The sequence below is a fragment of the Pinus tabuliformis genome, chromosome Q, assembly GCF_031772625.1.
Source record: "Pinus tabuliformis cultivar Carrire ecotype Pingquan chromosome Q, CPIR1, whole genome shotgun sequence".
Taxonomy (NCBI): Eukaryota; Viridiplantae; Streptophyta; class Pinopsida; order Pinales; family Pinaceae; genus Pinus; species Pinus tabuliformis.
This window is the reverse complement of record NC_142296.1, coordinates 1383755593-1383766405: the sequence shown is the minus strand read 5'-3', so window position 1 is coordinate 1383766405 and position 10813 is coordinate 1383755593.

The following is a 10813-nucleotide window of genomic DNA, read 5'->3' as shown; positions in this document are numbered from 1 at the left end:
CAGTAAGACAACGGCTTCGACAGGTGCACCCTAAGAAAGCCGCTGCCATTAAGGCAGAAGTTGAGAAACTTCTCCATACTGGATTCATCTACTCGGTTCCTCTAACCGATTGGGTATCGAATATCGTCCCTGTTATGAAAAAACAAGGGACAATAAGAGTGTGTGTCGACTATAGGGATGTAAACCAAGCTTGTCCAAAGGACAACTACCCTACACCCTTCGTCGACCAGATAATTGATGAATGCGCCGGATGTGAAATCTTTTCATTTATGGATGGATTTTCCGGGTATAATCAAATAAATATCCGCCCACAGGACCAGTCTAAGACTGCATTTATTTGTCCGTGGGGCACATTCGCTTATCGAAAATTACCCTTTGGTTTAAAGAACGCAGGGGCGACATTTTAGAGGGCAATGAATTATGCCTTCCATGACATCAAGAACATCGTTCAACCATATCTCGACGACCTTCCGGCTCATTCGCGAAAGCGGACTTATCATCCGCAGCATTTGAGAGCGATATTTCTATGTTGCCGACACTACAAGATAAGACTCAATCCGCACAAGTGTGTGTTTTGCGTCGGGTCTGGTCGCTTACTTGGCTTTGTAGTCTCTAAGGATGGGATTCGTCTCGACCCCTGTAAGGTTCAGGCAATCATTAATTTGCCTCCACCTTCAAATTTGCTTCAGATTCAGAAACTCCAAGGGAAAGCAAACTTTCTGAGGAGGTTCATTCCAAATTACGCAGAACTTGCTAAAGGTTACACTCGTCTTTTGAAAAAGGATGTACCTTTTGTCTGGGACCAGGTCGCGCAAGCTTCCTTTGAGGCTCTGAAAGATTCTCTAGTAAGAGCATCATTAATGTACGCCCCGGACTATCAAAGAGATTTTAACCTGTATCTAGCTGCAGCAGATACGACCATTGCGATGGTTTTAGTGCAAGAAGTCGATGGAATTGAACATCCTATCTATTATTTAAGTAAAAACTTAAATGACACAGAAAGTAAATATTCCTATGTTGAAAAACTAGCGCTTGCAGCTGTTCAAGCGATTCAAAGGTTTCGACATTATGTCCTCTTTCGGAAAACTACCATTTTATCAGATTGCAACCCCATGACGTATATACTGTCGCGACAGTTGCTGGGGGGCAAATATTCAAAATGGATAGCGATCCTTCAAGAGTTTGATCTGGAATTTGTAAAATCCAAATCAAAGAAAGCTCTAGTTTTCGCGGAATTATTGTGCGATCTCCCATCGTCGTCCAACGATGAAACATCGGAAGAGTCAATCGTGGATGAAAATTTGTTTCTGATATCTACAAGCGATGAGTGGTATGGAGATATCATAGTTTATCTCCAAACCCAAAAATTCAGGCCTAACACCTCACACTCTGAACAGAAACGTATACGATACCAATCTAAAGACTACATGATCGTCGGTGATACGCTTTACCGTCGCGGTATCGATACAGTTCTGAGGAGGTGCCTTACACATGAGGAGGCCGAGAAAGCCATGAATGATTGTCATTCAGGCGCGTGTGGGGGGCATCAATCTGGATATGCAACAGCACAAAGAATCTTACGAGCAGGATACTTCTGGCCAACCATGTTCAAAGATTGCATAATCGCAGTCAGAAGTTGCCATGCATGTCAGATTTTTGATAGCAAAACCAGAAGACCACCCACACCTTTACAGCCAATAGTTGTTGTTGGGCCTTTCGCCAAATGGGGCATCGATTTCATGCAATGTAACCCCACCTCGACCGGGGGGCATGGGTATATTATAGTCATTGTTGACTATTTTACCAAATGGGCCGAGGCGATGCCTACATTGGATAACACTGGTGAAACAACTGCCCTTTTCTTTTTCAATCATGTAGTCGCCAGGTTTGGCGTACCGCAGGCTATAGTTACAGATCATGGATCGCATTTTCGCAATCACATGATGGTTGAATTAGCTGCCAAGCTAGGGCTATCTCACGACAGCTCTACCCCATATTATCCACAAGCCAACGGACAAGTTGATGCAATCAACAAGGTCCTGAAGCGTATGTTGCAGAGGATGATCGGGGTTCACAAAAGAAGGTGGCACCTAATCCTGTACTCAGCCTTGTGGGCTTACCGAACATCGGTAAAAAATGCCACTGGGTTCACACCGTTTCAACTGGTGTATGGCCTGGAGGCAGTCTTACCAATCCAGTGTGAAATTTCGTCGCTTAAACTCGCAATTGACCTCCTCCCCGGAACTTCAGAAGAAGAGGCCTGTTTCTTGGAATTAATCCAGTTGGATGAAACCCGTCGTGACGCCGCTCTGGCTAATGAAGCCCATAAGAAACGAGTCAAGGCGCAGTTCGACAAGAATGTCAAACCTCGTGTCTTCTCTGAAGGTGACTTGGTCTTGCTTTACGACCAAGAATCCGACAAGTTGGGAGCTGGAAAATTTAAGTCTTCATGGACGGGTCCCTATATTGTTAAACGAGTGTTAGCAAAAGGAGCCTACGAGTTAATGGATTATGACGGAATACCACTGGCGCAACCCCGCAACGGGTTGTACCTCAAGTGTTACTATGCCTAAGTAGTAACCTGAGTGCTTTTGTTGTATTTTGTTTTCGCTAAAGTGTTTATTTCGGTTGAGTAATCCACCTTTTTCGTTTGTTGCAGATGTCGAATTTTTCTGAGACATATGTGGGATATGCCGACGGAGCGAGTCGTAGTTCGCGGAATTTATCCTCCACAGCCTGGGCCATTTTTGATCCAAGCGGCGAGTTAGTGAGTTTCAGAGGTGTGTGTATTGGGCAATCAACGAATAACATCGCTGAGTATAGCGCGTTGATAGAACTCCTCTCTGATACCATCGCCCATGGTATACGCCGACTAATCGTCAGGCTAGACTCACAGCTTGTAATACTACAACTCAATGGTATATATTCGGTCCGCAATCCAGCTATTTATCGAATGTTTCTAAGGGTTAAGATTTTGGAAAGACAGTTTGATTCAATTCAATACCAGCATATTTCCAGGAACTTAAACACATTAACCGATTCATTAGCAAACTATGTATTAGATAGACATTTACGACATTTATAAAAAGAAATGCATCAGTGCTATGCAAGTGGATCACAAAATCAACCAGAATAAACCTCGAAAATCAAAATATATAAAGCTGTTTATAGTTTGTACATAATGTTCTGTAACCAAGACAAAAATTGGTCATATGACCCAAAAACTCAAAAGTGCTAGGGGGCACCCTAGCCTAGTGGTGCTCATGATAGCACGTCACGGCCTGTGCAATCATGCGCAAGAGACGAGTCCATCGTCTAGGTACGCCAGTAGTATGCCGCTGCAACTGTAAAGGTAACTCATCGATCCGTACATCCGGAATACCGAGAGTAAGGCTCTCCACCTGCTCCTGCATAGCTGTAAGGGTCTCAGTGTCGTCAAGATCGCGAAGAATAACTCACCTAGCAGGCTCCGCTGTCGGGGCAGCAACGGGCGATCGTGGACGAACTGCTGGACGAACAGGACCAACATCTGCATGCACCCAAGAGTTTGATTAAAAGTCTTGATAGAATAAAGCACAGTAACATTATAAGTGAAAACAAGTAAACAGTGATATGGTCATAGATTTACCAATAGCGCCCCACTGCTCGCCATCTGGTAACACCAAGTCCGGATCACCTCGGAAATCCATACCCACATATGGGTACTCGGAAAAGACCATCTCCTGGCGCTCGAACCACCTAAAGAAGGCATCAGTAAAAGTGATCTGAGGTTGACCAACATGCCTAGACATGTGATCAACCCACCTCTGCATGCGTGGCTCGGTCGGAGAAGGCAAGTCGAGTATGATATACTGAGGCTGCATCAGTGGGATCTTCTCCAAAGCGAAGGTAGTCAAAATAGAACCAAATCCAAAGTTCTTCAGCTTCCCGTCCTTCACCTTGGTCAATTGACTTTTCATCTGAACAAGTACTACATCACACCAGTTGAATACTTTCGGTTGGAGACACTCCAAGGCGTGCTACACATAAGACCTGTTGGCAACGTGTAGAGATGCGCTACCGGCCATCCTACCAATGGTATACAGAATGGACCTGAGAGCCCTATCAGTAATCTCACGGATAACGACCTTGCCGTCTCTGCTCGGCTGGGAACCTTCCCTACAGTACTGGCGAACATAGTCTCTCACGGAGTCATTCCCCCGGGCCGAACCTGACAAAGAAATGGGGGCACCCCGCCTTGACAACCCAGTCAAGAAGTAAATGTCTACTATGGTCAAGGGGATGACTTTTCCCCTAATCTGGAACACTTGGTTAATAGGATCCCAAGCATCAAGCATGTACTGCAGCAAAGTGATCTGTGCTCTCATGCTAGAGATACGGAAAAACTTTAGCAAGCCACAGTTCCGCAGCGCGTTCACCGTGACAGGGTCATGGAGGGCAATCATGTCCTCCTCTTCATGTTCTCGTTCTCGCCATGTGAGGGACATTTTCTCAATGGTTCCTGCAAAACAACCAAGAGAATGAGTGAGATCCTGAATGTGATGAATAACTGGCGAAAATTCATCAAAAAAGTGTGCCAAAACTCAGTTTTTCGAGATCAACGCAGGCAGAGAGTCTCCTACCTGCGTTGAAGGTCAGGCTGCCTTAAGGCAGCTTGACATTCAACGCAGGTTTCGAATGGGGAACCTGCGCTGAAGCTAGGGCGCCCTGGCAAAACCCCTGGGGCTCAAAAGAATGGGAAAACAGGCACAAGGCAGGAAAAGGAAACCATGAAAAGAAAGAGCTAGGGTTTAGCTCCTACCTGGTCCAGACGGCGCCGAGAATCGTCCACAGAATCTCCCGAAATCAGCTGGTGAAAATCAAGGGGAAAGAGGCACCTCCAGAGCTCCAACAAACAAAATGCAAATGAAATGGTAAAATGAGAGGTAAAAACTCTTTTTAATGACTTTTACGTAGTTCAAAGCATAATATTAGGGTTTTCATCTCATGTTTATGTATTTCTAACTAAGTTTGTTGCAGCAATTGAAAATGCAGTACTATATTTGAAAAGAGAAAAGCTAGTAATAGTAAAAAATCAAAATTTGACCATATAATCGAGCAGTTTTAGCATAAAGTTCATGCTCGTTAAAAAATAAACGCAAGATCCGAGCAGTTTTAACGCGGTCTTCATGCTCGTTAAAAAATAAATAAAAGCAGTGAGCAATGTTTCCTCCAGAGTTTAAGCTCATTTTTATCTAAAAAAAGAACCTATCCCGGTAAATAACCTCTGTGATCGTAAATTTATCAGCCATAAAAAGCCTTGGTCGTGTTTGCACCCCCCACCTCCACCGTCATTTGGCCGATCGTTCACTTCCATATGATTGTTTACCCATTTTGAGGAACAGCTGCGAAGAGTGATTTCACCTAGCCATCCTTGTGACATTGCCGTGATTGGAAAATTCCAACCTGTACCTGGAATCTGCTGCTATCCCTGTTTATCACTCGTTCCTCAAAAGACGAGTCTTCTTTGAGCTCTTTTCATCTGACTCGTAAAATATGAAAAGTTTGCCGAGTTTTGGCCTTCCATCTCGTTAAAATAACCGGAAGAGCTATCCCTCCTCTAGATTTTAATCTTTTTGGACCTGAGGGATTATTGCACAAAAAGATCGAGCGCTTGTTTTGTTCGGCTCGTTAAAAGTACCGAACACTCATCCCTTCTGTATTGTTTTATACTTTTTCGAACTTAAGGGATTAGATGACGAAAAAGGAATTTTGGAGTTAACTTTCTGTACCTTTTCAGACTCTCTAAAAATGAAAAGGATCAAGTTTTCCTTGTCGTTAGACTCGTTAAAATGATTAAATAGCGACAAACTTGTCTTTAGACGAGAACGAGTTTCCCTATCGCTAGGCTCGTTAAAACATAGCGATGGGCTTGCCCGAAGGGCAGGTTATAGAACAAGCATATGTTATCCTCCTCAAGCTTGACAAAAATAAAGAGGTACTGGTCAGAAATGACTGGGGAAAAATCGGGAGAACCTCAAAGCTTTAATGGTAGCAAGTCGCTCTTGAACATGACACTTTTCCTCCGTACCACATCGGGTTGGGTTGTTTCATTCACCGGTCTCATCACCATGGTCCTCGCCAAACCATCCATTTGGGGTAATGCTACCGATCCATCGCATCAGTGTCGTTATATGTTCAAGAGATGTCGTTCAGAAAGAGTCAACCGTGTCCCATCCACTGCCATACATTATCCTTCATCCATCCATGATCGCCACCCTGAATCATATGTCACAGATTGTATTCACCTCCACTAAAATCATTAGCTCCGTTCCGTGTCACTGATGTGGGATTCATTAAGGCCCTCCTTTGACGGATCGCTTCTTGTCGACTTCAGCTCATTATCCAAGAAGTTGATCTAGGAACAACCCCTTCAGTACTTTGAAGCTTGCATGCCTCAATGGCAAGTTTTTCATTTCCGGCGACAGGTATACATCAATGACCTTCGACCAGAAGATTTTGCGTGGTGTTCGACGCCAAGTCCTTTATTCACACCACGTGAATTGTACTGCAGTACCTTGAGGGTCATTATCATTATCGGTGATTCCTCTCGTGCTTGTTAACGGTTTACATTATTGACCGGTAATCAAGCGATGTCTTCCCATGTTCGACTTCAGTGCAGTTCTCACATGGATCGACTTGTACTTAGAGTGAAGATCGAACGAGTTTGAAGACCCCGGATCTAGTTTCATCCATCCGGGCTGCGATATATATTCAGGAAATATAAAAACATTTGTCATGTATATCATTGCAGCAGATGATCATCCTATTCAAAGGATGATAATTTCGGCAGAGAATTATCAGTCTACCATCAGACGATCGTCTGTTCTATGTACCAAATGAATTTATAAAGCTGAGCATGGGAATGCCCGCCTCAGCTAGATAATGAAAGAAGAATGAAAAATAATGTATTGTATTGTATTTTATTTTATTACAGGTCACCTCTCAGCGATTGAATGAACTTCGGATCCTCTGGATAAAGCATTTCACCTGATAAACGACCTCATACTTTAGGGGGCAACTGTTATAGACATTTTTGTGCCTTACAGCATGAAGCATGAAATGTCCATAATCTAAGGGATCCAAAGTCCCTAAAACATGTTGTTCCTACCCCTAGAGGAACAAGGTCAGCAAACCACAGCACTAAAAATCAGTTCTCCACCTGAAAGCACTCAAAAACAAGCAATTTCGGGATCATGTCAACTGCTCCACTGAGCATCTGCGCTGAATGTCAACTGCCCTTCTCTGTACCTGCGTTGAATGTCAAATCCAACAAAGGCTGCCTGCGCTGAGCGAGATTGGACAAGTGGCACAGTCATTCTTCAAGGTGTCAATGCCCAGGAAGCTTCCAAAATGACACTTGGATCAGGGAATTCGCCTAGTGATGAGTAAGAGGTTCTTAAACTCCAAGTGGAAGCAAGGATCTCCAAGTGGACTCAAGAACTGAAGTATAACTGAAGTGGGAGAGGACACTAGTCAGCTCTCAAGCTGACTCATCCTTTCTCCAAAACTCCTATATATAGAGCTCTCTCATGAGGTCTAAGGAGGCTGGAATTTTGTGACTGTAAGGAAGTGCTGTTGGTTTGAGTTTAGAGCTATTGGGTGATTGCTTTGAAGGAGGTGAAGAGGAGATTTCTTTCTGCTGGGAGGTGTTGCTGGATTGGGCCTCTTATGGTTGTAACACTCTCAGAACTTTACTTCTTCCATTAATAAAGCATTTGAGGTTCTTCTATATGCATGTGTCTCAATGGTGTATTGTTATACTTGTGTATTTGATTTATTCTAATCCTTGAATCATTTATGAATGTATGCTTCTTGTAGTTTCCCTCTCTTGCCTTTTTGCAGGATCTTTGTGTAGCTGGGCTAGTGAAAGAGCAAGGAGCTGGGAGCAAGCAGCAAGGAGAGAAGATTGGATCAATCATTAGCGGAAGACATCGGTTAGTGGATCTCTTTCTCCCCTATTTTACTTTCATAAAGAAGAAACCTTAGATAGCTTTGCTTTCAGTTGTTGCTGAGGTACTATCACCCTTAGAGTGGGATAGGGTCATTCTGTATTGGATACTTTTCCCTACAACACTAGGGCCTCACTAGGGTCAGATTTTTGCTTATGTAAAATCTGCTCAAATTTCAAGCTTATTATTTTGTGACAGTTTCATGTAAACTTGCCATCTTTTGATAATGAAGATGGAATCCTTTTCGAGCTAGCACTGAGTTACCTCAGAGGGTCAAAGCTCTTGGGTTAGGGCCCAATCCAAGCAGCCAAGATTCTCTTTACTTTTATTTGTATGCTTATTTCAATTTGTAGATTAATTTGCTGCTAGATGTATTTCTTTCATGGTTAAGAATAGGTTGCTTTTGATGATTTAGTAATTTGCTTCCATTTGTGCTTTATGAAGTAGGTTGAGAAGCAATCATAAAATATTCAAAAGGCTAGCAATAGTGACTTGGTTTCTCTTCCTCCCTCTCGGACCATGATTTGAGGCAAAGACCCTCTTGCTGCCCCAAAAACACATATTTTCCTCATTCATAGGACTTCTAGTGTTTGCAGCTTTCTAGTAGGTTAATAGTCCAATTTTGCTTTGCTTCAAATCTTCCTTGTCATGTTCACTTCTTGATTTGCAATAGTCCTCTTTCATGCTTTCCTTGCTTGCAGCATTTCTCATCATTTCCTTTCATAGATTATAGTTTAGACCGTTTTAATGCAAAACTCTATTTTTTCCTAAATGCACTCATTTCATTGTTTGCTTGATCTTCTTGGTTAACTGTCAGTTCATTTGCAGCCGATCTCTTCCAGTAGTATGCCAACTTAATGGTAGTCACATCTTCCATCTAATCCAGGCCCTATAGGTCTTCCCAAACCTCACCTCAATTATGCGTTAGTTTCCTGCATTTTCCATAGAACTTCTTCCTCTCTCCTTCAGTAAACCCAATCATCTTTCTCTCTCCTGGTCAGTCATGGCAGACCTTAGGCGCCCTAACACCTCATCCCAACCTTTATCCACATTTTCCACCCACTCTCACACCCTCAAAATAGCGGAAATTTCTCTCGGCCTCCTTTAGTTTCCCTATTTTCCTCTTATAGTTTCCCTGTGTCCTCCTATAGTTTTTCTTGTAGGCTTTCTTTTGAAGGCCAAGTGTGGGAAAAGCCTCCAGAAGGCCACCTAAGACCTCCTAAGACCCATCCACACCATCTTCCATTCTTTCAAGCTCCAAAACCACCCTTTACCTCCACCTGTTCACTGCCCCACTCGCACACAATAAAATAAATGCATGTCAAATTCACATAAAAATCCAAAAATATGTTTTTTTCTTATTTACTTCCAGAAATGGCATGGTTAGATGTTGTTTTCTTCCTTGAGTAGGTAATGGAATTGCTTTCATGGTTTTCATAGTATTTTTTGGCAAAAGTAGAATTAGCTTGTTAATTAAGGTTTACTAGGTCTTGCCTTACATTCTAGTCTTTTTCCTTTCTGCAATTAGAATAGCCTCTGTAGAGTAATCTTTCTTTCTTTGATCACACATAGAGCTTCTTCTGAGATCTATAGAAGTTGGCTTGAGCTCCTAGTGATCTTGCGTCAGCTGACCAGGTGAGAACTCGCAGTAAGAGCTAGTACTTGTGCATACAACACTGAAGCTTCCAAGTTTGTCACGAACTACCGGGTTGATAAAAGTAAAGTTGGCAGCCCAGGAGTTACAGCATTCTTGCTACAATATTGGTGCTCACCAATTACTATAAAATAAGAATTCAAATTAATAAAGAGATTACTCTGTCTATATACCGATGTTTTCTAAAACGAAACCCTCAATGAAGAACCCTATCAGCCTTATTATGTTATCTCAAGATTTCCATGTCAAACATTAGAGTTTCAAAGTAGTGATGTCTTCATGGAAAATGTAAGGAACCCTATTGTCCTTATTATACTATGTCAAGATATCTATGTGGAACATCAAAGTAATGTCATGAATATGTCCTTATAAAGGTAGTATGGAAGATGTTTTCATAGCTAGGATGATTAGTACTCGAATATATTTGGCATGATTAGTACTCAAATATATTTGACATCCTCGAAGATGTAGTAGATGGCAGTGGTTATTTACAAGATGCAAAAAAAGGTTTGTGAATCAGTAAGCGTAGTTGTCACCATCTAATGGGCTAATCTCATAATTGAACAATCTTGTGTTAATAGTGGGTTGACAAGAAAGAATAAAATTTTAAAAATTAAGGAAAATGGAGATACCACAGAAAATGTAGTATGTGGTTATGATGTAAAAATGTCAACACTGTCACTTTAATCTATTTTTAAGCACTAGAAAAATATGAAAAATATTGTTCAAATGTTGAACCCTATTGAAGGCCATTGATTTGGACCATGAAATCCCTTGCCTTTATCAATGCTTCAGAAGCTTCATAACTCCCTTTCCAATCCCCTGGAAAAATAAATATATGAAAAAATATGAAGTGAAATACTTCAATGGATTGATTTTTCAGAGTTGAGTAGAGAAAGATGTAATTACAAGTAGAAGTAAATATAAGGAGAAACAAATCCACATCAAACCTTCGGGTTGATTGGAAAGATTAAGAGATTCTACTTGATACGTAGTGTAACCTTGATGGTTCTCATTCCGCAGCAATTTCATCATTTCCTCCCCTCAGGAAGGGAAAAAAATCCATTGACTTTGCTTAAAGAATTAGTCCAAAAAATCTTCATCGATGACATGATGGACAATATAAAAAAATCCAAAGTCTACACATTACTATATAAAGATCAATCAA